The sequence below is a fragment of the Cupressus sempervirens genome, chromosome 6 (assembly GCF_028749045.1).
Source record: "Cupressus sempervirens isolate cs-2001-9-10 chromosome 6, ASM2874904v1, whole genome shotgun sequence".
NCBI classification, from domain to species: domain Eukaryota; kingdom Viridiplantae; phylum Streptophyta; class Pinopsida; order Cupressales; family Cupressaceae; genus Cupressus; species Cupressus sempervirens.
The window spans coordinates 216,448,681-216,476,227 of NC_143123.1; the positions used below are offsets into that span (position 1 = coordinate 216,448,681).

At 33.9% G+C, this 27,547-nt stretch overlaps 1 pseudogene; it reads left to right on the forward strand.

The window, feature by feature from the left end:
* The window catches only part of LOC149552041 (microtubule-associated protein TORTIFOLIA1-like), a 113,323-nt pseudogene extending 85,776 nt beyond the window's left edge, over positions 1–27,547 (forward strand).

A 27,547-nucleotide genomic window follows, 5' to 3' on the forward strand; every position in this document is an offset into this window, starting at 1 on the left:
TCAACTTTTTAGTGACAAAGTGAAACAACCCATATTCAAGGCCATCCCTGACATAGCATACAAACAAGATCCCTCTGGTGCACTTTCAATGATCCTGCTGAATGTTATTATGGTTCAGGATGTTAGAAAATGTTACATTTGTAAGGTTGGTAGCATTAGAGACTTAGAAATCAGAGAAGCCTATGATAGATTATGTGATAATGGTGTTCTAAAAGAAGAACATAAAATTGTTGAGAGAAAGGGTCTGACCCGTGCACTAGATTTTCCTATTGTTTTCAAGACTGAATGGATCAAAATCATCTTAAGCCAAATACATGATGGATACCTATGGCTAGAAGGAGGATTGATTAAGATATCAAAGAGGATAATTCATAGGGTGACTGGCTACTCAACCCTAGATAAGCTAAAGACTCTGAGGAGTGACTCCAAAGAAGTGATAGAGAGGAACACAGGGGCAAAATGGAATAAGAGAGGAATGACAATTGATACTATCATTGATCCACTACTAGACTTTTCCATCAGAGTAATTTCACATAGATTCTATCAATCTAGTAGATTGAATAGTGTACCCTATATTGCAGTGGATGTTGGTTAGAAAATTGTGAAGAAAAATCATACTTATGATATGGCTGAGCTACAGTTGCAAGAATTGATGGAGAACCTAGGACCTATAAGGAAAACCAAAAGTCCACAGTGAAAATTTGGTTCAATACTTATATGTATATTCTTTTATGTGCAGAATACATTTCCCTCTTTGGGTACAGTTGGATGGAAGACCAATAGGTCAATTGCAGTACAAATCAATGAGTATATTGCACAAATGGGAGAAAATTTTGAAACATTGATGACTAGCTACTTCGAGGACTTTAAGAAGTCAATGAAGTAAAGAATGAGGATGCTTGCTTCACTAGTTGAGCAACACTAAAATGCTATATACTTTCTAGTTGATGTTGATTAATGTTTATACAGGCTACTACACCAAGGGTCAGATGGTTAAGACCACTTAGATATGAGATCAATGTTGATGAAGCATCAATAGCAATAATTGTATTTCTAGCAAAGGAAGTTGACAAGACTACAAAAATATTTGGAAACTCTAATGTGATGAAATCAAAGATTGAAATGGACTTGAAAAATGCCTCCACACTTAAGAAGAAAGATAAACTAGTAAAGAAGCTAAAGGAAAAATTGGGTGAAGGTGTAGGTGAGGAAGAAGAGGAAGAAGATGAAGAGGATGAAGAAGAAGAAGAAGAACAAACACAAGGACCTCTTTCATTAACCCAAGGCATGGGAGAGGAAAAGGAAGAAGAAGAAATGGAAGGTGTTGAGGAAGAAGAAGTTGAAGAAGCACTTACAAAAGATGAGCCAAAGAAGAGAAAGGCTAAGGCACAGCCTATGCCCAAGGCAAAGAAACTTGTCAAATCTAGCTCGTCCAAGCCTACTACTCCTACTACCAGAGCCAACACACGTGAAAACACATAGAAGGCCAAGGAGAAGACTAAGGCTACAAATCAAGGAGGCCAAGTGTAGAAGAAGTAGAGAAGAAAATATGTTGCACAACCTGACTTAGATGAAGAGAAAAGTGAATCAGATGATTTAAGTTAATTCAAAGTGTAAGTCACAAACCACTTTCTGATATTGAAAATGTGTGTGAAAATGTCAAAGATAATGCAGATTTGTCTAGATTTAAGCATATTGATTTTGAGAAACTTGAGAAAGAAAAAAAAAGTTAGCTGAAGATGCCCTTTATGCAATGATGTCTAAATTTAAGACTATGCCATTAGAATTTTCTAACTCAATACCCAAGAAATTATATGATTTAGTTGAGCAAAAATGGCATTATTGTATAAATTTGGAAAAACAAATCAAGGAAACTACATTGGCTCAAGTAATGCCAGAACTGACAAAAGGGAAAATTGTTAAGGCTACTAAGAAATATGGAGTTAGGTTTACACATAAGTATAGAGCCTTCAACATACTTCAAAACAATATTGAAGATGTGGTCAAGAAATCCACCCAAATATGGAAACTTATCTATGGGTTGACCATTATAAAACAAGGAGAAGCTGACCCTTTTGAGGGTAAAAATGATGATAAAGATGAAGATGACAAAGAAGATGATGACAAACAAGAAGATGAGAATAAAGATAATATAGTTGGGGAAGAAACACAAAAGCAAGATGATGACATGGCTACAGCTAAATAGCAACAAGATTAACAAAGTGTGCAAGACACACAAGTGTCGAGTGTTAGTCCCCCACATGACACAATCAAATCAACTGAAATTATTATTGTCAAGGATGTTCCTGATGCATCAACTCAAAAAATCAATCCACTGACTGCAGATGACTTGAATAAAATATTGGATGAATCTACACTACATGCTAAGTTGTGTGATAATCCAGTCTTGGTGAGTTTAGATGAGCTCCAAAAGGAAGTAACTGATATCACAAGAGACAAGGTGAATCCACAAGAACCACCTTCTACCATCCCTTTAGTTACTCTAGTGCAACCTTTGATTCAAACTATAGTAAATACACCTACTAAGATTGATGCACTTGTAAAAGTTGTTACTCTTGAGAAGAAGCAAGAGGAAGAAAAAGATACAAATGTATAGTAGGAAATAGGACAAGAAAATTCTTCTATACCTGAAGCACAAGGACAAAGTGCTCTTCATGTCATTGTATTAGATAAGAGCCAATCTAAAGAAACCAAGCAAACACCCAAAGTAAAGGAGCAAGAAGTCATCAAGGCACTAGCAACACTACCAATATTTGGCACTTCTCCTACAAAAGTTCTTCAAAAGCCGAGCACAAAAGCTATACCATTGCAAATCTCAGTACCAGGCTCAAGCTCTTCAAAAGATAAAATGGTAATTCACTATGTTGATATTGCTCTTGATGAATATATTATTATTCCAAAGTTTGATTATGATACAATGACTTTAGATTAAATAAGAATTTTGCAACAAGCTTTAGAAAAGAAGAAGCATCAAGAAATGCTTAAAAGAGAATACAAGTAGAAGCAAGCTAATCAAGACATAAAAGACATCTTTTTAGATGCATTTAGCCTACCTACTCTTGAAGAGACCAAGCCACTACTAGAGCAACTGTCAAACATAGTGGAAAAGGTCAACAATGAAAACATTGATACAAGTGCAAAAAATTTAGATTGATCAAAAAAGAAATTCTAGAGCAAGGTCAATGAGAAGATATCTGGTGAAATAGCACTAACTCAAGTTGCATTAGCAACAAAGGTTGAGGATGTGAAGAAGGTACTTGAGAACATAGTCTCATTGCACACCAAATTGTGTGACCCTACACTCTTCACCCAAGAGACTAGACATCATATTTTGAGCCTCAAGAGAAATATAAACATATCAGGTACAAGGTTACCTCAAAACCCAGCTCAGAGTGAGAAGCATTTTAATAAATTGCTTCAAACACAAAGTCAATCAGCTCTATTAACAATAGAAGAGACTAGCATAGGAGCCAAATTGACAAGTATATAGGCATCTCTCACCCCTCATATGCATATACTACACAAGGAACTAGGCTATGCAGAAACTTTGCTAAAGAAAGACCTCAATCTTTCTACTCTAGATGGCCTAGTACACCTTGCAACCGAGTTTGCCATCCAACTCAAGTCACTTGATGTTGCATGTGACAATTGGGATGTAGCTTTTAAAATTATAATGAAGGTCCATAAATAATTTTTGGACAAACATACTATATGTGTATAGCCCATTTGACATAAGTGTCAAAAAGGGAGAGAATATTCTATGGGGGAGATAGATAAAAAGGGAGAGACAACAAAAACAAAAAGGGGAGAGAATAAAGAAAGGAGGAGAAATACAATGCAAAGATAGAAATAGAGCATGAAAGAGTATAAGTGCATTGAAGTCAAAGAGTATCAGTCAGTAGAGACAAATCTACTCAGAAAAGAGAATAGATTTTGGATACAGAATAATCATATTAACTTAGGGGGAGCTATAAATTTTGAGGTATATAGGTTATTGCAAAATTTTGAAATTTTGAAGTTTTGTATATAAGCCGAGTCATGGATATGTTATACTTGAGAAGATTAGATTGATTATATATATTCAAGTGTTTTTGACACTCATATCAAAGGGGGAGATTGTTGATCTCAAATTGGTTTTTACAAGTGAGTGTCAACACACTTAAGACATTTACTTAGTTCATGTTAAACTACTAATGCATGTCAAGTACAACATGTAAATATTAGACCATGTTGAGTTGCAATGAGTGCCGAGTCACTCATGTACTGAGTAGATAGACCATGTCGAGTGATTCAAGTGTCAAGTAAACAATAGATGCCAAGCAATTTAGGTGTCAAGTCAGAATAGTGTATGTCAAGTATCAGAGACTATATATGTTGAGTGACATAGATTGGACATATTTGTTTGTTATGGCACAAACAACTATGTAAACCATTTTTCAACCAACTTAAGGATAGATTTCAATATTTTAAAGATAAGGATGAATCTATATGTGGATTCCCTATGCAATTACACACAACCAATCAAAAAATGGGAAGGTTTAAGCAAAAAAATGGATGAATCTTAGTCGTAGATTCATACCTAACCCTAAACCACCTAAGTCTTCTTAAGAAGGACAAAGCCCTAAATTTTTAACAATGTTGAGAGCATTGCAAAGGGGTGAATGATTGACTTGGAGGAGTGAACAAGACAGTTTGCAGAAGCATTCAAGGTGACTTAGTAGTAAGAGTGAATTACAGAATCAATTAAGTGAAGAATAGAGGATAGAGGATACAACATTGATACATCAAATCATGAAGGATCAATCAGAGATTGGATAGACGTGATCTATTATCAGGAAAACAAGTGCAAACCACAAGATCTATGCTGAGACATTTTGACAAGTGATTTTAGTTAAATATCTTAATAGAGTAGTCTTAACAGGCTGTATGAAATCCTTTAACAAGGTGCTTACTTAATTGTAAGTTGAAGTCCTCTAACAAGACACACTTCTAACAAGGTGTTGAAATCCTCTAACAAGGTGGGACTTAATAGTCTTTGTAAGCATTTAACAAGGCAGATCATGAAACATGGTCAAACCATTGTAACCTTAATTGGATACACTTTATTGCTATAGTAGTGAAGATTTGTGAGTGTTATCCCCACCCCAGTTTTACCTTCTCATTTGGAGGGTTTCTGGGTAATCATATTTGGTGCTAAGTGTGTGTGTGTTTGATTACATGATTAATGCATATGCTTTATATGTTATTTCAATTTATTATGCATGTGATGTATGAAAGGTGGAAGTTTTATGGGTCCAAGTTTAGACACCTAATTCACACCCCCCCGCCACTCTCAGAAGTTTACTCCTTTCCCACTTATAATTCCAATAGTTCCCATTAATGATAAATTCTCGCCTTCATATTTGATTGCTTGCCAACACAATGTATGCAACTATACAATTGAATTGATGTGATGTGTATATGTGTAAATGTAACAAAACTAGTAAAATAAAATCATTTGAATATAACCCTTTGTTTCATACAAATAATTATTTCATAAAATGATGAAACCATCAAGGCCATACGTATAATTATTTCATAGTAGAATGAAACAATCCATGTCATATATATAATTGTTTCATAGTAAAATGAAATTAGTAAAATAAAATCATTTGGATGTAACCTTTGATGACATACAAACAATCATTTAATAACATAATGAAAACCTCAACTCCATACAAAAAGTTGTTCCAAAGTATAATTGATGCCATACAAATAATTAGTCAATAGTAAATTGAAATCACTGAAAAACAATCATTTAATTGTAATCCTTGATGGCATATAGATTCATCATTTAATAACACAATAAAATCCTAAGTCACATACACATATTTATTTCACATATACCCAAAATGAAATAGTCATTGCAATACAAATAACTACTTCACAATGAAATGAAATAAGTAAAATATAATCATTTTAATGTATCCAGTAATTCCATAGAGATGACTATTTCACAACATAATGAAACCTTTGATGCCATACATATAACTATTACACTTGATAGGATAGAGAAAATTATTTAACTATAAAATAAAACCCTTAATGACGTACCAATACTTATTTGAAGGTATCATAAATGTTGTAGGAGCATCTTGGGTGTAAGAGCAATCTTGCATCACCCAAAAATGATTTCCTTTTTAGTCTTTTCTATTTTAATAAGGACTATTAGACAGGGTGGTTACTATTTATGGCAACTTGTTATTTTTAGTAAGTTTTCCATATGAGCTCAACATGTTCTCATTTTCTACATGAAGGTTCATTTCAAAATTATAAGCCTACCATAAAAATCCCATTGCTCCAACTTAAGTATCAATGAAGTTATTGCAGATTTTTGGTAGAAAATTTAGGAGAAACATCTTCAAGCTCATCATTGGAAGCCTTAGAATACTCGGATGAGGTCCAAAAACTCGATGGAAGGGTTTTAATTTTTGAAAGTGATTATAATAGCCAATTGGATCAACGATTTGAGAGTTATGGCCTTCCAAAGTTGGGCTACCCAAAATTTCTAAAATAATTGTGAAAGATGTAATTGGCTAACTCTATATGTATTGTTAGGGTCTGCTAGCCCTAGGTATTAAGTTTCAATATCTAGAACCTTGTCAAGCAACATTAAATTATCTATTTAAGAAAGGCTTAAACATTGTCTAGGACAACTCTGGGTGGCAGTTCACAACTTCATGTTGCAAATAACTGTAATGAAGGTGCACATGTGGGTTAGCATATTGTACTTGTGAATTCTATAATTTTGCATTTACAGAAAAAATAAGAAGTCCATATTTTGTGCTCACATTTGATGTTATTGCTTTGTTTATGTTATGTGGTAATGGTATTAAAGGGAGCACCCTTCATCAAGTGGTATCAAAGCTAGAGTTCTTGAGTGTGTGGACAAATCGTTGATTGTGAGGCAATTTGCACTAGGATCATGGTTTGGGCTGAGCATGTATATAGATAATTGATTGTGAGGTAGTTTGCACTAGGGTTTTAGTAGAAGTACGAAAATGCCTCCATGAAGGGAGCATGGAAAAAGAGTTGGAGGTGTTACACCTAAGGGTTTTAGAGCCCTCCAAAGACAAATGCAAGCTTTGGAAGAACCAATACTTAGAGGAATAATTCTTCCCGTAAGAGATGAAAGCGAGGATGAGGATGAAGTAGAAGAAAATGTTGAAGTAGAGACAGTTCTAAACCCAAAGGAAGAGAGGCTTTTTAAGGCCATCTCCAAGACTAGAAAAAGGCCTAAGTTTGAGGTTCTCACATTTTCAAGAAATCTTAAGCTAGAGGAGCTAATCAATTAGATCAATGAACTAGAGGAGTACTTTGAGTATGAAGATATTGAGGATCCTAATAGGGTCAAGTTTGTGAAGGCAAAACTGAAGGGACATGAAAAGATCAAAAGGAAAGAGGTTCAATTAGAGAAAAATAGAAAGGGAAAGGACAAAATCACCAGATGGGATTAGATGATAGCTAAAATGAAGTGAAAATTCATTTTCATAGATTATGAGCTTGATCTATTAAAGAATATGCAAGGGTTGAAGTAAGTGGAAAAATCTAGTTCTACCAAGGTCTCATTAAATCTAGCCATGCAAAAGCTGATAAGGAGAAAGTGGCCCATTATCTTAATGGATTAAGGCCAAGTATTTAGGATGAGTTGAGTCTGATTCGAATGAATAGTATTGAGGAGGCATACCAATTTTTCCTAAGAGTTGAGGAGAAAATGAGCAAGAAGTTTGACAACAAGAATAATGAAAGAGGTCGCAGTGGAAGATCTGGTGAACAATCTTATGGAGGCCATAATGATGATCAGAAGAACGAGGTTGCAAGTAGTAGTTAGAACTAGAGGGGAAAAACAATTCCAATCATTTCCATGATCAAAACAATAGAGATTAGAGAGGAAGAGGCAGAGGACAAGGATCTAGAAGAGGAGGCTTTCATGGGAAATGTTTTCACTATGGAGAAGTGCATAGAGCATTTGAATGTTCCTAGTGCCAAGGAAGGATAGATCGAAGAACAAAAGGCCAAACCAGAGTTACACATGTTAATGAAGATGCTAGATCATCACATTCTAAAGATGCTAAAAGAGAAGTCCTAGTTAATAGAAGAGTCCTACTGAGTGGTGAGAATGAACCTTATCAAAGGAGCTTGTTTCGCACAATGTTTAGATGTGAAGATAAGTGTTGTGATATGATCATTGATGGTAGAAGTTATAACAGTTTGGTGTCAAAAATGATGGTCACAAAGTTGAAGCTAAAGAGACAGACACATCTACATCCCTACCATATTGCTTGCATGTAAGATGACCACAAGGTCATGGTCAATGAGCAGTGCTCAGTGAAGCTCAAGATTAGAAGCTACCAAGATGAGATACTATGTGATATCATACCTATGGACATATGTCATATGTTGTTGGGTAGGTCATGGCAGTTTGATAGGCATCTTTTAGACAATGGGTGAGCAAATACCTACACTCTAACCAATGATGGAGTGAAGCATAAGTTGAATTCGTTGAAGGATAAAGAAGAAAAGGTATGTAGTGCTGCTAGAATATGTTTTATTGATGGAAAAGAGTTTCTCAAAGCTATGAAGCATGAGCATATGTGTTTTTCTATAATTCCAAAAGATAGTAGAGGAGGTACCTACAAAGGTTGTAGATATGTTGGGAGAGTTTTGTGATATTATATCAGAGAATGTACCTGATGGATTGCCCCCAATGAGGAATATCAGTCACTAGATAGATTTGGTTTGAGGAACCAGTTTGTCAAACAAGGAAGTGCACAAAATGACACCAACAAAAAGTGAAGATTTGAATAGAGAAGTTCATGAGTTTTTATAGAAGGGGTTGATTCAAGAGAGTCTAAGTCCATGTCTTGTACCAACAATATTAGATCCAAAGAAGAATGGAAAATGGAGGATGTGCATAGATTCTTGCACTATCAACAAGATCACAATCAAGTATAGATTTTCATTGCTAAGGATGGATGATATTATAGATTGTTTTAGTGGGGCTGAGTATTTCATAAAGATAGATCTAAAGAGTGGGCACCATCATATTCGTATCAAAGAAGGTGATAAGCAAAAGACTGCTTTTAAGACAAAAGAAGGACTGTACGAGTGGTTATTCAGGCCTTTTGGACTAACCAATGCATTGAGCACTTTCACGAGGCTCATGAATGAGGTACTAAAGGAGTTTCTAGGTGAGTTTGTCATTGTTCACCTAGATGATATTTTGATCTTTAGTAAGACATTGGAGGAGCATTTGATTCATATTTGCAAGGTGTTGATAAGTTGAGGGAAGAAAAGTTGCTTACAAACCTAAAGAAGTACAATTTTTTAAAGGAGTTGGTATACCTAGGATTTTTAGTCTTAGTAGAAGGTCTCAAAATGGACCCAGAGAAAGTGAAGGCTATCCTTTAATGGCCTACTCCAAGAAGTGCAATAGAGGTAAGATCTTTTCATGGACTAGCTAGTTTTTATAAAAAGTTCATAAGAGGTTTTAGCAATATTTGTGGACCCTTGACTGAAAAAATGAGAGGGGATAGGAAAAAATTTAAGTGGATTGTAGGAGAAAATAACAATTTTAATCTATTGAAATAGAAAATTACTAAGTAGCCTATTTTAGCACTTCCTGATTTTAACAAGGTGTTTCAAGTAGACTGTGATGCTAGTGGTACTATAATAGGATTTGTTTTGAGCCAAGAAGGTAGACCTATTGCTTATTTTAGTGAGAAGTTGAATGATGCAAAAAGAAAATATTCTATTTATGATAAGGAATTTTATGATATAGTTCAAGAATTGAAGAAGTGGAGACATTATCTTCTTCTTGATGAGTTTGTTTTGTATACTGATCATCAAGCTTTGCAATATTTAAATAGTCAAGGAAAATTGAACCAAAGGCATTTGAAGTGGATTGAGTTTTTGTGTAGTTATACATTTATTTTGAAACACGAGAGTGGAAAGTCTAACAAAGTTGCAAATGCTCTTAGTACAAGACAACTTTTGCTGATAGAAATGCAGATAAAGGTGGTTGGGTTCAAGGAACTCAATACTTTATATCCAGATGATCCTAATTTTGGTGAAGCATGGAAGGCTTGTATAGAACCTGTTACACTTGATAGGACAAAGTGATTGAATTACATGATCTAGGATAGTATGTTGTTCAAGGGAAGCCAGTTACGCATTCCTAGAAGTTCAATGAGAGAGAATCTCATCAAGGAGAAGCACAGTGGAGGATTGGATGGATATTTTGGTAGAGATAAAACCATAGCTTTGATTGCTGAGAATTATTATTGGCCATAGTTGCAGCAAGATGTGAAGAAGTTTGTACAAAGTTGCAAAATATGTTAGATGGAAAAAGGAGTGAAGCAAAATATAGGATTGTATCAGGCATTACCTGTACTGGAGAAGTTGTGGGAGGATGTCAACATGGATTTTGTTCTTGGATTACTAAGGATGCAATAAGGGCATGATTCAATTTTTGTGGTGGTTGATAGGTTTTCAAAGATGGAACATTTCATTCCTTGCAAGAAGACTAGTGATGTTGCTCATGTAGCAGAGTTATTTTTCAGAGAAGTGGTGAGACTACATTTACCAAAGAGTATAGTTTTAGATTGAGATACCAAATTTGTTGGGTATTTCTAGCATACATTGTGGAAGAAGTTGAAGATAGATTTGAAGTTCATTTCATCGCATCATCCACAGACTAATGGACAAATAGAAGTGGTGAATATGAGTTTGGAAAATTTGTTGAGATGTTTGGTTGGAGACAAGCCAAAAGGATGGGATATGATTTTGCCATAGGAAAAATTTGCATATAATAATTCTGTCAACAAGAGTACTAGTAAATCACCATTCCATATTGTATATGAGAGTAGTCCCAAAAATGCTTCTAAATTGTGATATTTGGATAAAGGAGAGATAAGTAGTGTTGAAGTAGAAGAATTTGTTGAACATTTAAAGAGCATCCACGAGGAGGTGAGGAAACACATCATAAAGATGAATAGACAGTACAAGGCTAAGGAAATTGTGAAAAGGAGGTATAAGGAATATTAGATTGGAGATGAAGTCATGGTTTATTAGAGAAAGGAGCATTTTCTAGTGGGTAAATATAATAAGTTGAAGATGAAGAAGTTTAAACTGTGCAAGATAGTGAAAAGGCACGATTTTGGAAATGCTTATGAAGTGGATTTGCCTATTGAATTGAATATTTCACCAGTATTTAATATTTCAAACTTGACATAGTATTATGAAGGAGGTGATGGAGATGAAGTTGCAAAAGTACAGTGGAGTATTTGAGCAGCTAGTTTGGCTACAAAGGAGATTGAGGAGATACTAGACAATCATGTTGGGAAAAGCACAAGGAACAAAAGTTATGAGGAATACCTAGTTAAATGGAAAGGGAGGCCAGTAGAGGATTAATAATGGCTATCAAGGAAGGAGGTTAACCATCTTGGTTTTCCTTTGAACACCTGAGATGTGACAGACTCACTTCTCAAATTACCTCGAGTATCTGATGCAGGAGCATCCCAGGTGTAAGAGCAATCTTGCATCACCCAAAACTATTTTCCTTTTTAGTCTTTTTTATTTTAATAGGGACTAGTAGACAAGGTGATTACTATTGATGGGAACTTGCTATTTTTGGTAAGTCTTTCATACAATCCTGGAATGTTCTCATTTTCTACATGAACGTTCACTTCAGAGTTATAAGCCTGCCATAAAAATCCCATTGCTCCAACTTAAATATCAGAGAAGTAGTTGCAAATTTTTGCCAGAAAAATTAGGAGAAAAATATTCAAGTTCACTATTGGAGGTCTTAGAGTGCCCAGATGAGGTTTGAAAACTCATTGGAAGGGTGCTTGCGCAGTTTTGAGCCTATAGATCATTAGCTGGTGTTTCTGAAAAGTGGTTATAATAGCCAATTGGAGCAACAATCTGAGAGTTATGGCCTTCCAAAGTTGGGCTCTCCAAAAATTCTAAAATAATTGTCAAAGATGTATTTGGCCGACTCTATATGTATTATTAGGGTCTTTCGGCCCTAGGTATTAAGTTTCAATGTCTAGAACCTTACTGGGTGACATAAAATTGCCTATTTAAGAAAGGCCCAAACATTATCTAGGACAACTCTAGGTGGTAGTTTGCAACTTATCTTGCAGATTACTATAATGAAGGTGCCCATGTGGGTTAGCATATTGTACTTGTGAATTCTATAATTTCACATTTGCGGTGAAAATAATTAGTCCATATTTTGTTCTTGCATTTGTTGTTGTTTCTTTTTTTTTGTTATGTGTTAATGGCATTAAGGGGAGCACCCTTCATCAATAAAACTCTCGATGACATCCAAAAAAAAAAATTCACGTTATAATGAAACCTTGATGTCATATATATAATTACTAGGCAATATAATTATACTAATAATTATGCCAAACTATGATGGGATGATAAAGTTTTTTTACAATGCATGATGTCTAATGGAAAAACCCAAGATAAAAAAATATGATTGATGCAAATTTGACAAAATAGGTGGACAAATATAGATGAAATTGTCTCATTGACAAAAAAAAATGAAATGAGAAATCATGGGTTCAATGATTTCACATTATTAAGGGAGACAAATCATTGAAAAGAAACCCTCAACACAATAGGAAACAATGATGAAAAAACAAAGCAAATCTTATAGGTATGAAGGAACATAAATCCATCATCGAACATCCAATAGTATGAAGGAGCATAAATTCATCATTGGACATCTAATACAATGAGGAGGAAGGATGCATAACTGTTACTTTGGATGAGAACCTTCCTAAGAAGGGTCATTGGGCAAACAATTGCCCTTACAAAAGCAAGAATCAACCAAAGGTAGCCAATGTGGAGAAAAAGAAAGAAGTAAAGATCCAAAAAAAGGTATGGAAACCTAAAGCTATACCTAAGAAGGTGACTAAGGATAAAGATATCCTTGAAAATCACGAGTCAAGAATGCTGACAGACCTAGTTTTGACTTCTCCTACGTAGAGTAAAGAGAAAATGATAGATCCTATGAATTAGTTGGTTATCTATCAGAAAAATGAATTAGAATGGGAAGATCTAGAAGAATTAGAAGAGATAGAGGAAGGTGAATGTAAAGACCCATTTTGGGCCATTAGATTTTTAACCCTAATTGTGCATATATTTTTTTTCCCCTTCTTGGTATCCTTTCCAATGCCTTCTATATCCTATGTTGTGTGTGTGTGTGTGTGTGTGTGTGTGTGTGTGTGTGTATCTCCAAGTGACGTGTCCTTTCATTATTAAAATTAAATATATTAATAAGATAACTATATTATTTATTATAATATTAAATATGATTATAAATTATATAAATCATATTCCTTGTAATTAATAATACTATTAATAAGTAATTAAGATATATTTGTGAATAGTTGATTTATGTGTATGTATATTAATTATTTATATTCAATAATATACTATTTTAATATCTAATATATATAGAAGTATATATATTTATTATATACACATATAGTTATATGATAATATTTACGATATATATATATATACATACATAAAATTTATATTTTTCAATTTATCTACATTATTATTCTTTTTTAATAATATATAATACTTATTTATAATTATATATCAAAAGGGGATATTGCAGTCCTCCCCTCTCTTATTTTCTTGTCCTCAAGCAATTGATTTGATCCTCGTTAATTCATAGTCTGGATTCCTTCTCTTTCCTACATATGTGATAGATACTTGCAAAGTAAATATGTTAGTATATAATAGCATTTACAAGAACATATGTATAAAGAAATGAAGTAGACACATTAATACATGAAGACATGATGCAAACACCATGTAGACACATGAATGTAGGAAGACATGAAGGAAACACATTGATGCATGAAGACACGATGTAGACACATAGTATACATGTTAGAACCTTGCCTACAAATTGAAATAAGAAAAAGTAAGAAAATGTTTTACCACCTTGATAGTGAATGTCGTGCTCCTTTCCCCTGTCTCAAAATCAAAAGTTAGATTGGAAATGCATATTTTCTATAACTAGTACTATAATAGGGTGTATCATTCCATAGTGGATGGAAGATTTACTACAGCTCTGAGTTTGGACACGCTCAGCTTGGGGCTCCCTCAAATTTATAATCCATATTGGGATTCTCACACCCCAACACAACCAATTTACTCCTCCCCCTATGCACACTCCCTACCCACTAGGAACATACTTAATTTTTGACATGGATGGAAGATTTACTATGGCTCTAATTTTGGACACACTCAGTTTGGGGCTTCCTCAGATCTTTTAATCCATATTGGGATTTTTGTGCCCCAACGTGACCAATTTACTCCTCCCCCTGTGCACACTCCCTACCCACTATGAACATGTTTAATTTTGACATGGATGGAAGATTTACCGTGGCTCTGAGTTTGGACACGCTCAGCTTGGGGGCCCCTCAAATTTTTAATCCATATTGGGATTCTCGTGCCCCAACGTGACTGATTTACTCCTCACCCTGTGTACACTCCCTATCCAATTGTAGGGATAACACAATAGTTCTTATGCATTCAACCATGAATTACCAATAGTATTATCCACAAATCTTTACTCAATATAATTTATACTTTGACATATATAATAGACCTTCTATTTACGTATTTCAATCTATGTCCCTTAAACATATTATTTCATTATCAAATATTTAACTTTGATAAAAGATTTCCTTTTCAAATAGTAACTCATATTTAGTAATCTAACTCTTTACCAATATTTAATTTATATACAATTGATTCTAACAAATTGCCCCCTATATTAAATATTATAAACATGAGAGTTTAGTAATACCGAGATGAATAAATACTCACCTTTCTATTTGAGATATTATATTCAAAACATTATAACATACCTCAATTAGATATGAATCGGGTCCCATCATTAGCTTAGTCAAACTATCCTTGATTGGATATCTCTTATCTCTCATATTGTGATAGTTTGTTCAAACATATATTTATAATGTTACATAAACACAATGGTGCAATACATCTTGAAGGCAAGGAACCATTAGGCTATGACAAGATAAAAATGGACATATTATTACTCAATTATTAGAAAAGAGCACTTAATAGTCTCATTAGCATTAGTGCCTAATATCTCTGGTCATCAAATCAGAAATGCATATGTGAACAAAGTGATTATGCTCTGCATGTCAGCTAATTGTCTCCTAAATAGCTGACGTGCTTCCATAGATGACTTGCATGCAAGATGCTTGTATTGCAAGCTAGGGATCAATGCAATAGTTATTCCCATTCACACCAAAGGACAAATACTTATTTGCTATAATAATTTGAAAAATATGTGGCACAGCCTATGGTTTATTTTCCTCCATAGTCCCTCAATTTGGCTCTTCTGTATAGTTGAGTAATCATATCTTATATTGAGGTACTCAAAATAATTTACACATCTCACCACACACATAGTCAAACTGGGAACCCAACATGATAAATCTTATTTCAGAGCACACTTATGACATGTAATCTACATACAGAATGGGAGTCTTCAACATTTCCTACTATCCCAATTTGTGCTCCACCCAAATATCCATCGATTCATCATCAAAATTGAAGAGGCACTCATTAAAAACATCAGTTCGAGTACAAAGAGGCATAGGGTGGATACAACTATTAAGTGTAATGTCCTGAGCACTTGTATTATCACAGAATATTTTCCACAACAAGTTAAATTGCGATATTGCTAATCTAACTATATTGCTAATCTAACCATTGTACCCACATAGTGTGGTGTTATTTCTTAATACACATTTATTTTTTGAAATAGGTTGGGATGGAGTGTGGTCATTTGAGATAGGAGAGAGCAATTTTTCCACTTCCACAATGAGGGAAGAATCCTCTAGGCATTGATTCATTTTCACTGGAGTAAACAATCCTGAGGATCTCAGCATGGGTTCGTGCTTGCCACTCACTTTTCCTTCTGCTCCATCTATCTTATTTACCACAAGGCCCTCGTCCACATTTAGGGTTAGGCCCAGTGTTTTTCTAAGTGTGGAAACCCTTTCTATGAACTCTGCAATAGTTTATTGATGTGGCATCACCTTCTCAAACAACCTCTCATATAACAATGCATGTATCACTACATCCTGCTCAAATTCTACTCTAGGAAGGCCGACTCAGTCATTTCTTCATTTGCTCAGGATTCCTTTCTGCATTGCTCTCAATATATACTAATTTTAGCTCCAAGTGAATACTTTGCTACAGTTATTTTGATTTTCCAAGTTGCCAGTTTGCCGCAAAATATTCTTCCTGTACTTTTTTCTTGTAATGAGCATAGTGCAGATAGAGAAAGCTTTAATGATTTTCCTCTTACATCAAATCCAAGAGCCTCATCCTTATGCTCCAAAAAGTATAGTCTTTTTCATCAAACAATGGAATGTTGTGGAAGGAATATCCTTCTTGGAAGGCCATTGTCAATTTTACCTTCCTTCTAGTAGATAAGCTATACTTTGGAAGAGCTAGCTTTGATATCAATTGTTATTAGATTTCTCTTAATTCTTTTGAAGCCTTCAATCATTTTCAGAATTTGACGTAGTTCACTAATCTGCTTAAACATTCTTCCACACAGAATGGCAAGATAATAGCTTTGATACCATTTGTAATGAGCCATTTCAAGCCATTAGATTTTTAACCCTAATTGTGGGTATATTTTATTTTTTCCTTCTTGGTATCCTTTCCAATGCCTTTTATATCCTCTGTGTGTGTGTGTGTGTGTGTGTGTGTGTCTAAGTGACATGTCCTTTCGTTATTAAAATTAAATATATTAATAAGATAACTATATTATTTATTATTATATTAAATATGATTATAAATTATATAAATCATATTCCTTGCAATTAATAATACTATTAATAAGTAATTAAGATATATTTGTGAATAGTTTATTTATGTGTATGTATATTAATTATTTATATTCAATAATATAGTATTTTAATATCTAATATATATAGAAGTATATATATTTATTATATACATGTATAGTTATATGATAATATTTATGGTATATATATATATATAATTTATATTTTTCAATTTATCTACATTATTAATCTTTTTTAATAATATATAATATTTATTATTATATATCAAAATGGGGATATCACAGTGAAAATTCTTGAGGAAAGGATTAGATCTTTAGCATAGATGGTTGTAATGCAATCTCTTGAGTCTCCCCTGTGCAAAGAGATTATATCCTTTAAGGATGGATTTGAATCCAAAGAAGTGGATGGGAAATCTAAAAGGAAGGAACCTAAATAGAAACAGACTCAAAGAAAAAATAAATAAAGAATAAAGGTAATACTATTTCTAAAGGAGTGGAGACTTGAAGCAGTAAGTTGGAGTTGTTTCCAAAACTAAAGCCAAATTTTGGTACCCTAGAGAAACCTGGAAGGAAAATATCAAAAAAAACTAGAGAAAGTGAAAGTTTATAGAATATTGTTGATGGGAAATAGGCAACTATTCTGGATTTTACCCCTAAAAAATTATGATGAATATTATCTCTTTGAATCAGAGGACACCTTTGAGAAGAAAAAATCTCTCGCTCCAACTTTATCTTTGTAGAGATTTAAAAGGTTGTAAATTAAATGGCTTGGATAAGAAACAATTGCTTGATACAACATGGAACAAATGGACATTTATGCATATGGCACCATCAATTATGCGAGTGATGTAAATGCAACCAAATTTTTTGGGGTCAAAGCCACCAATTAATATATGGTTTCTAATCTCCACGAGGTTGACATTGTGGTTGTAAGAGCTATGGAGAGGGCACTTCTTCATTGTCTACTTCATCATTGATTAACTTGCACCGCAGACCAACGGTCTTCATCTTTGTTGTGGGATCCTATCCCCTATGTGAGTGTTGATGTAGATGCTAAAGTGGAAAAAATAAGTGAAAGTGTGTTGAATAATGTTTCTGATCTCAACTTGGTCAACATTGTTGATTTAAGGGCTATAGACTGGGCAATTCTTCAACATCCAATTAGGGGTAGCATTGCATCCTCTTTAACTATTACATTTACAGCCCTAGGAGGAAATTGGTTGGTCGCTACTTCTTCTGGCCTTGCACTTTCTTCTTTGGGGTTTTTTCTTAAACATGACTCTACATCCATCCCTAGTTTCAAGAAATTTGGCAATGCATCTATTCGCTACAAAAAACAATACCCATTTCTTGTTTTAGTTTCTGATAGGTCTTGCTCAACTATTTCATTTGGAGAGAAGGTTTTCATCATGGTAGCAGCACATAAAACATCTCAAGGTAAAATTGAAGATGAAAATGAGTACAAGCATACAGTTGACTTACCTCAGACAAGCTTCACCCTTGGAGCTATTCAACAACACATGAACCAAAAATACAAAAGTAGTGGGATGAGAAACAAATTCAATGCATATTAGGTTTGAATTTAGAATGAGCAGCTAGATTAATAGTAAAGCAAATACTTTTCAAAATTCACTGGCCTATTTGTTAATTTTAGCGCTAGGGGGTCGAGTTGATAAAAAACACAAAATGTCCCAAACTCCTCATAGGTTCTTTCGTTGAGTGTCAGTCAGAGTGTGTTGGGTTTTTGCCTGGGTTTGGCAAACCAATCCATAGACTGGATGACCGAGCTCACTGTTAATGGACCTAGCACAAGATGATCCATACCAAGATCTAGTGGTACCAAGTTCTAGAATTCAACTCCTTGGGATTTGAGTTCTAAATTTCATGTATGAACTAATTTCAATCTGCCAACTTTCATCAAGTTTGAAAATATTGTGTCTGGCTGAAGTATCCATGAAGAAGATTTGAGTCTTTCAACATGATATAGTACTAGAGTGTAATTAGTGGAGCATGAGTATAACCTCTAATAATTATAGAAGATGAGGGATACAATTCCTTCGAGTGTAGAAGGCCTAAAATGAAGATTAATAACTTTCAAGATCACTATTGCAGGAGAATCAACTGATTTGAAGCAGCACTTTAAAAGCAGTGCTAATCCATATAAGATTCTAGGTTGTAGTAGAGTATAAAGTAGGATCTAAGCTAACTTACAAGAATAATTTACCACCTTCTCAGTTGAAGTCTTTCTTGTGGCTCAAAGTATTCAAGGCTACTGAAGTGTTTTTTACTCCCATACATCAACAAAAGGATTCTAGTTGTCCGTTAATGCTCATCAGTGGTCTTAAATATTAAGGACTATTTTAACAATGGTTAGAATATCTACTATTTATTGAGGCCTAAGCACATCTATTGTTTGGTGAAAATTAACTAGTGTATTCTAGCCGACACTTTAGGATAATTATATTATGTAACTTAGTTTAACCTACTAGCACTTGTACCCTGGCAAGGTGCAAGAGTACAATTGATAGGCTTGGGGTTGAAGTGTATAACTAAATATTTCATCCATACTAGTGTGATCATAGTGGAGGTAAAAATAGACCATTTCTAACAAAAAAATTTATATGATTTGATACCAGCAATAGGAGAGCATCCCAAATATGCATCAAAAAGGAAGGCTCCAAGTAGTGTGAGCACAAAAGCAACACCTATCCAGTCTGTATCAAAATTAGCAACATTTGGTACACTCTTATGCATCTCTGTTATCACATATGAGAACATGTTCACAAAAATTGAATAGTATGCAAGCCTTTCAGCCACCTCATTCATTGTAAAGTATCACATGAATTCAACATCAATATCATTTCATCTAATTTGAGTAAAAACACATTTAGAGGACAAGGCCATTAAAACTGTATAGATTGACAACACATTCAAAGTAATTAAATCACAATTCAAAACTCAAAAAAATGAGAGACCATGTAAAGATTATTTTGTTGAGAAAAGTGCTAAATTATTAATTCACACAAAAAGATTAAACTTACTATCATTTGTTTAATGTTCTACATAAAGACAAGACACAATGGTAAATTATAAGTCTCTTATTTGAAAAATCTTGTGTCAAGTCTACTCAAACATAACACTTAACAAATGAATAAATAATAAGGATAAATGAAAATGTAGATGTTACTTGACACAAGTCTATTCAAACATAACACTTAACACTTAACAAATGAATAAATAATAATAAATGAAATTGTAGATGTTACTTGAAACCAAGCATTGCTTTGATTTCAGAATGTGCTAGTCTACCACACCTATAATGAAAGGTGATGCCTTCCATCCCCTCATTCTTTTTTGATAAAATATTTTAAAAAATCTATGCAAAAAGAAAGTCGAATAGTATCTCATCAAAATAGTATGTACACTTCCCTACCTGTAGTAGCACAATTTGTGTGCTTCTTTGAGATCAAATTTGGAACTATTTTCCCTAATCCAGTTGATAGCACCTTCACTCATAGCATCATACAAATTAAATCAATTCAGCATTTGCTCAATCCCAACCCCATATGAATGAGACAAATATGTCTTTACCAAAATCACTTCCATTAATAACATTGTATTCCAAAACTGAAGCTAGAAATATACAATGCTAGAGTAACTGTCTTACTTACAATCATAACAATAAGTGCACTAAGAGCACCAGAGAAGACAATGGACTTTGGATGATACATTCCCATGAGTGTATCAATAATGAAAGTCTCATCTGCAATCTTATAAGGAAAAAAATATGTAATCAGCATACTAAAAGTCTTAAAAGTCATACTGTAAGAAGCAATTATGGTGCAATGATCCTAGTGAATTCAATTTAAAAGAAAAATGCTCAAAAATAGAATACCACCTCACTAACAATGATCATAAACAAACTTGCAAAAAAACTCATCAGGAACACCCAGTCAAGGGGATTCCAAAGCACTGTTAATTATATGCAAAATTGCACCGCTACAATTCAATGCAAGTATGGCACTCTCTACCTACATTTGCAGAAAGTATGATTTAATAGATTTAAGTAATGTCTTCCCTGCAGATAATAAAAACATTTAACTTGGTTTATGACAAACATGCCAACTAACATACAAGGCAATCTATAGGAAAACACAACATCCATGACTTAGGCAGCCAAAAGTTGAATCAAATCACACATTTAATATCTTCCTAAAGCAATATCTTGACATGTATTCAAGCTATTTGTTGGCTAGTAGAAACAACCTCCAATCTATTTCTTAACAACATCCTTGATTTTGAGCATGGACGTGATAAACATCCTTTTGATGGATGTGCATGTTTCACAATAGAAAATTACGTCAAATGACAAGCATGCCTCATATAATCAGTAATAACAACAAACTAAATGCTTTTCAAATTGGACTAACGTTAATCTCTAATGTTTCTTTTGAAATAGTTATTTTTTCTTGATGACAGAAATCTAATTTGGTTGAAAAGGCCATGGCATGGGGGTCATGTGGCTCCTCATTGTAGCTAGTCCATCATCCACTAGTGAAAATACTTCATTCTAAGTATGAAAATCTTGAAATCGAAGAGAAAAATTAGCAGAGACTGGCATTGAAAAACATTGTCTTTTAATGAGGACAACTATATTAGAACTATAGTAATTAGACTTTCTCTAAGAAAACCATAAAGACTAAGTGGAAAGTGAAACAAAATGACTTGGAATGGACTACCTCTCTAGATTTTGATGGCATAACACCAACTTTGGCTAAACTCTCCAACTTTGGGTAAAAGTGAACAAGGGAGTCAACCAAAAAATGGCTTGAATAGGACTCTTTTTAAGAAGCTGTCTTTCCTAGTTTTGGCTTAGCCTTTTTAACATGTTCAAATCTTCTTAGTAAATTAGTCCATCTCTAGCCCAAGTTCTATGTCAATTACTAGGATTTATTACCACACAAATTAAAAAATCTACAGTTTAAAAGAATGTTAGGAAACCAGGAGATGAAGATACTTGTAGGGAATATGAGTCATCATGTGTGAAAGGAAATTTGAAAGATGAGTATAGGAAAGTAGGAGAGATACAACTAGCATAGTATGTTAACATTTTCAATTTTTCATTGAACCTGAATGGATACGAATCATATTGAGTAGAATTCATGATCATTTTTTATGGCTTAGAGACAAACCAGGAAAGATTACTAAGAAGGTTAGGTTTTTGGTGCAGGAGCACCACACTCAACCAATCAAGAAATCAAGACTATGAAGACCCCAAGGACATCCAATAGAGATCAGAGGAATGGAATACCAAATCAGAATATCAAGACAAATCAAAGGAATGGAGATTAATTGGCAAATCCTAAAGTCTATAATGACTTTCCATTGATGTAATGAATCAAACTGATGTAATAAATACAATATGTTTGAATGTGTCCTTAATAGGACCAATTATGCAGTCTAGGTGGACCTATAATGTCCAAAGGGGTTAAGAAGTAATTTAGGCAATAGTAGTGTTTAAAATAATAATCAAGGTCTATGAGGACCTTTTTAAGTTTTAATGTTCAAGTTAGTTTAAGAGTTAAATAATTCAAATATTCAAACATGAATGGCTAGTTTAGGAAATGGAGGGAAAATGTTAGCTTATTTTTTTAAAACTTTAAATCTTCCATCTCAACGATGATAGTTGGTTGGAATTAGTTATTAGGGAGTCTTATATAGGAGTCTTTGTTATGAAGGGAAAAAAAAATCAAGGGTGTACGGACTGGTGTAAGATAGCAAGCAATAAAACTTCAATTTCTGCAAGTTTTCCTTGATCTTTTGGGGTCTCAAATCAATTGGTTTGGTATTTTTATGAATGAAAAAGTTTAAATTATTCAATCACTATCATTATTGAATGAATTTACCATTATTTTGAGGCTATTGTCGCACTAGTTAATTTAGAACAACAATTTCCTAATTTGTCATTACTGTCACAATAAGGATTTAATAGGAATGGTAGTCATTCCATGAAAGTAAAGGCCTAACCTTCATGGAATGACATGGTCTAACCTATATTATAGTTTATTAACATCTCAAATGCAGATTCGTGGGTGAGCAGGGTGATCATAGTGAAGAATAATGAAGGAAAAACAATGAAATGGTGGGTCGAGTATAGCAGGAATTAATCTAGCCTTTTGTGTTTGGGAACACTATATAATGTTCAGTTGATGGTAAATCCATCAACAATTTAGTTTAGAAGGGTGTGGAATCGGGAGATTGAGGAAGCCCTAGAAAATAAGGGTTTGAAGACAAATTTCAGGGTTTTGCATTTGTAGGGTACTGAAGTCTAATTCCTTCAGGATTTGGTCAATTTAAGACATAACTAGGCTCTATCCAGGAATTAGGATTGATAGGAGATCATCAGAGGGTACTTCCTTGGTTAAATTGGCTAATTTTGTGCATTATAATAGGGCATTTGTTATAGATAGTGGGGTTGGTCCAAAGAAGTCATATAAAAAGCTTTTGATATGTTGAAGAACTCAATAAAGGGTGTCCAAAAATATCATTGTCTTACTTAGTGCCTTTAGAAAAGAAAGATTTATTCCCATTTCAAGTATGCAGCAGGGTTAGTAAGCAAAAAATTGAGCTTTTGGAATAGTTTGAGGAAGTGTTTTGGGAATTGGGGTATTTGGATTATGTTGGAACCTTAGAATCCCTTGAATCCAAGTAATTTGGAGTTTGTAAGACCACAATCATTAAATTGGGAGTATTGTAGAAGGCTTTAGCAAGTCAGGTTCTTGAAGGAATTGAGGTCTTTTCGATAGGTCAACTATCTAAACCTCTAAAATTTCAAACTCTTGTTGTGTTTTTGGATACCACCACCCTACCTACTGCATCAGTTTTAGAAACAGTCACAAGCTTCAATGCATGAGGTGATGTATCTACTCTAAGGATTACTAAGAAAGATTTGGTTACACAGTTGACAAAATTGAAATGGGATTTAAGAGTTATGACAGTAGAAGATATTAAGCAAGAAGATGTTACAGTAAAAGTTCATTTGCTAAATTGAAAGATAGGAGAGGTTCATATCTAGATCATGGATCAAGATATAAAGATATAGAGATAGTGGAAAAATTAGAAGCCCCTAGATGCTCAGATTGTGACACCAAATGTGTTGTGACTGACCAACATTTAGATTTGAAACCCATTGTTGAGACTGTTTCTAATGAGAAGCAAAACACAAGTGATTTATGCAAAAATAGTTTTAAGATCTAGTGCAATGGCCACAATTCAAATGAATTGGCTATGATTAGGGAACAACTTGTTCAGATTGAAAATCAACAATCCAACTTGTTGGAACTTATGAAGGTAACTTGCTGAAATCTTGATCTTTTTAGTTTTGCAAAATATCCCATTGTTTTGAATTGGAAGAGCTGAAGATATATGAGTTTATAGTCAATATCATAACAAATTTGTTAGTTATAATTCTTTCAAGAATAGCTATCAGGTATTGCTCCTGAGATGCCCTTTAGTTAACATGTATGAGAAATAAATACCATGCAGTCTGATTGTGTACAACCTATTTCTTTTTATGTTTTTTAATAATGATCCATTCATCTCTATTCCGAATCATATATTCAGCAGAAAGCAAAGTGCAAGGTTCTGTTATTTATATTCAAGTTTCTCATTTTAGATTCCAACTATTTTTTATTGAGTCCAACCTCAGAGCTTCTAATTTGTCATAAGTGTTTCTGGATGTTATTGCTAGTTTAACTACTTGTTCAGTTGTTTGTTAATGACAACAATTCTATTATCTTCTCACCCATCTTAGTAAAAGGCTAAAAGCTCTTATGATAAATTTCAAAGTTAGTCGAGTGCTTGTAATTTCCATTGCCATAGAATCATTCCCAAGTCCAACATAGTAAAAATGTTCGTTTTGTTTCTTAAGGATTTGGAAAGCTTATAGCACAACTCCATGGGTAAGGCTCAAAATTCTTTAACAGATGTTGCAAAATTCAAAGGATCGCTAATATATTAGTGCAAGTGCATGGAAAGTCAAAGTGAATTAAGAATATTAGAAACATATAGGAAATAAGAGAAATTTTATGTTAACTCCTGAAGAGACAAAGATGATTTACAGAAGAAGGCTACCTTAGTTTCTCCTAAAGTTATTATTGACTTTAAAACTAGCTAGTACTTCTTGAAAAAAATGTATTTGGAAACTATATGAATTTTAAAGTGCCAACAACTCTTTCAATTATGTTAGTTCTTTAGACTTCTTGATAACTCTAGTTGGTAAACTTAATTTTTGCTTCCAGGATTGAACCATGTAGGTTTTGAGTCAAATTCATTGACCCATGTTTCATGAGTCCTAGTTCACAAGAACCCATCTCTAATGAAAATGAAATGAACACTGCACTCATTGCATCTAGGTGAGAAATCATGATGAAGAGGCCATTGTTTAATCTTAGCCCCCATGTTTCTTCAAGCTTAATGTTTTTGTGGTTTTGCGCTGAGAAATCATGATGAAGAGATGTCTTAAGGAAGAACTGATACACATGTTCCCATGGGAGTAGTTTTCCTGTGCTTGTAAATGGTAATCATGATGCTTGCAAGTTATAGTTGCCCCAGAATGTCTTTGTCAGCAAGCTTTGATATGTTCCTTAGTGATGTGCTAAAGCCTAAATCTAAAGATATTATATTTATATGGGCTCTTGTGTTCTAAGCAGAAGTTGGCCTTCTAGATGATGTTCATTTAATAGAGGCTACGTGATGAGTGTTCCAGGGTTTCTTTGATTATTTTCACTCTATGCTTTTCTCTGGGCATTTTTTACGCAGTATGTTTATCCTTTTATCGAATAATTTTATACAGACTATAATGGATGGTAGGACCAAGCATAAGTTGTATTCATTGTTGATATGGCCTGTTAGTTGATTTTATGTATGCCTAGATGGAATTTAAAACTTTTTGGGTGCACTATGAAGTATGGACACAAATGATAGATCAAAAATTAACTGAGCATAAAGTTTGAAATGTGCTTAGTACTTTCATTGTTTGCAGTTGCTTGCATTTTGTTTCTAGATAGTTAAAAACTTAAATTTTATTTTCAATTGTTGTGCTTTCAAATGTTTATGGGAAGCTCACAAGATGGGTTGCATTCTTTAGAAAAAAAAGGGTACATGGTTTCAAACGAACTATAGATGAAATGGCTCAAGATCTTTCTTTATCAGCTGGTAGGATCACTACTATTGAAGATGGAAGGGCTAATTGTTGTAAATTCCCTAGTTTTGTGCTTTTAAGCTCCAAATTTTGGAAGAAAAATGAAGGTAGATACCCACCTGCACAACTTGTTGCATCTGAGGGGTTATCAATGAGTAATCTAGAAGAGGTACATCATACAGAGCTAAAATGGGATTTGATATATGGGATATGAAGTTCAAAGCCTTGCGGGGTGATTTTATGGTGAATCCCTTGCCAGATGTCTGGGGGACATCAAAGAGGGCAACCATTGAGTTTATTTCAAATGACACTCAAAGGTCTATATTGGAAAATTTGGAAGGAAATCAAATATTTACAAAAGCATGGGACATAAATAGGTCTAATGAGGGTCCCTTAGTAAGGAACACATTGAAAGTATTAGAAGATGAAGCTATTGCTTTCTCTAGTATGTAGGTTGCAGGCAAGGATGCAAAAATAGAGGTGTGTGATTCTATGAAAGAAAATTCACATCCAACAGCCACTGACAATTTATTGAATAGCAAGATAGGTTAGGGCAGTGATAGTTTTTGGAGTGTTTGGACACGGTTAGTAGAATTTCTATGGAAAGGGGATGTGGAGTCAACATTTGGCGAGGTCCTTTGCATTGGTGATGATCTCTTGTTGATTAGGCTTATGAATCAAATTAGTCCTGTGCTGGAACATTTATCTAAAGGAACCATTTTGGAAATAATGCAAGCTCTTAAACATTTCTTGTTGAAGCAAAAATTCTTGGGTTCAATAATCCCTTGGATTCAACACGTGATTTATCCAATGAACCTGTACTAATAGGATGTGTATTCTTTTTTTTTAGTATAATGATAATTGCAGTTTATTTCTTCAGCTAAAGGTTATGATTTTTTGTTAATTTCGAAGATTATATTGGTGTAGTCCCTTAAAACAATTACTATGACTGCATCATTTACATGTCATCCCCCATCTCTTTGTTATCAATAAATCATAAGAGGTCTTTTTAAATATTATATCCCTCAAAATTTGCGTGAATTTCATGGAGATTGGTCCAGATCAATGGTGGGGTTTACTAATTTTTGTTTTGAATCTAGGATATCTTCTGTGCCCAACATTTAATTTTCTTTTCTCCAAATTTCTACACAAGTATCCAAACCTTATATTATTTCATTTGTATTACATTTTTTCTTGATGCTCAGGTTGTTGACTTGATCGCAAGCAATGGCTTAGATTATCTAGGCCTCTCTCTTGATGTAAAGAAAGACATGTTATCAATCTTACAAGAGGCTTCATCAAAGCTTTTTTCTAATTCTTCGAATAGAAACTTCATTGTTCAGAGTGCATCCAAGTTGTTTGTTCTTTGGATGGTGGACTCATTGAAAGGTAGGTAA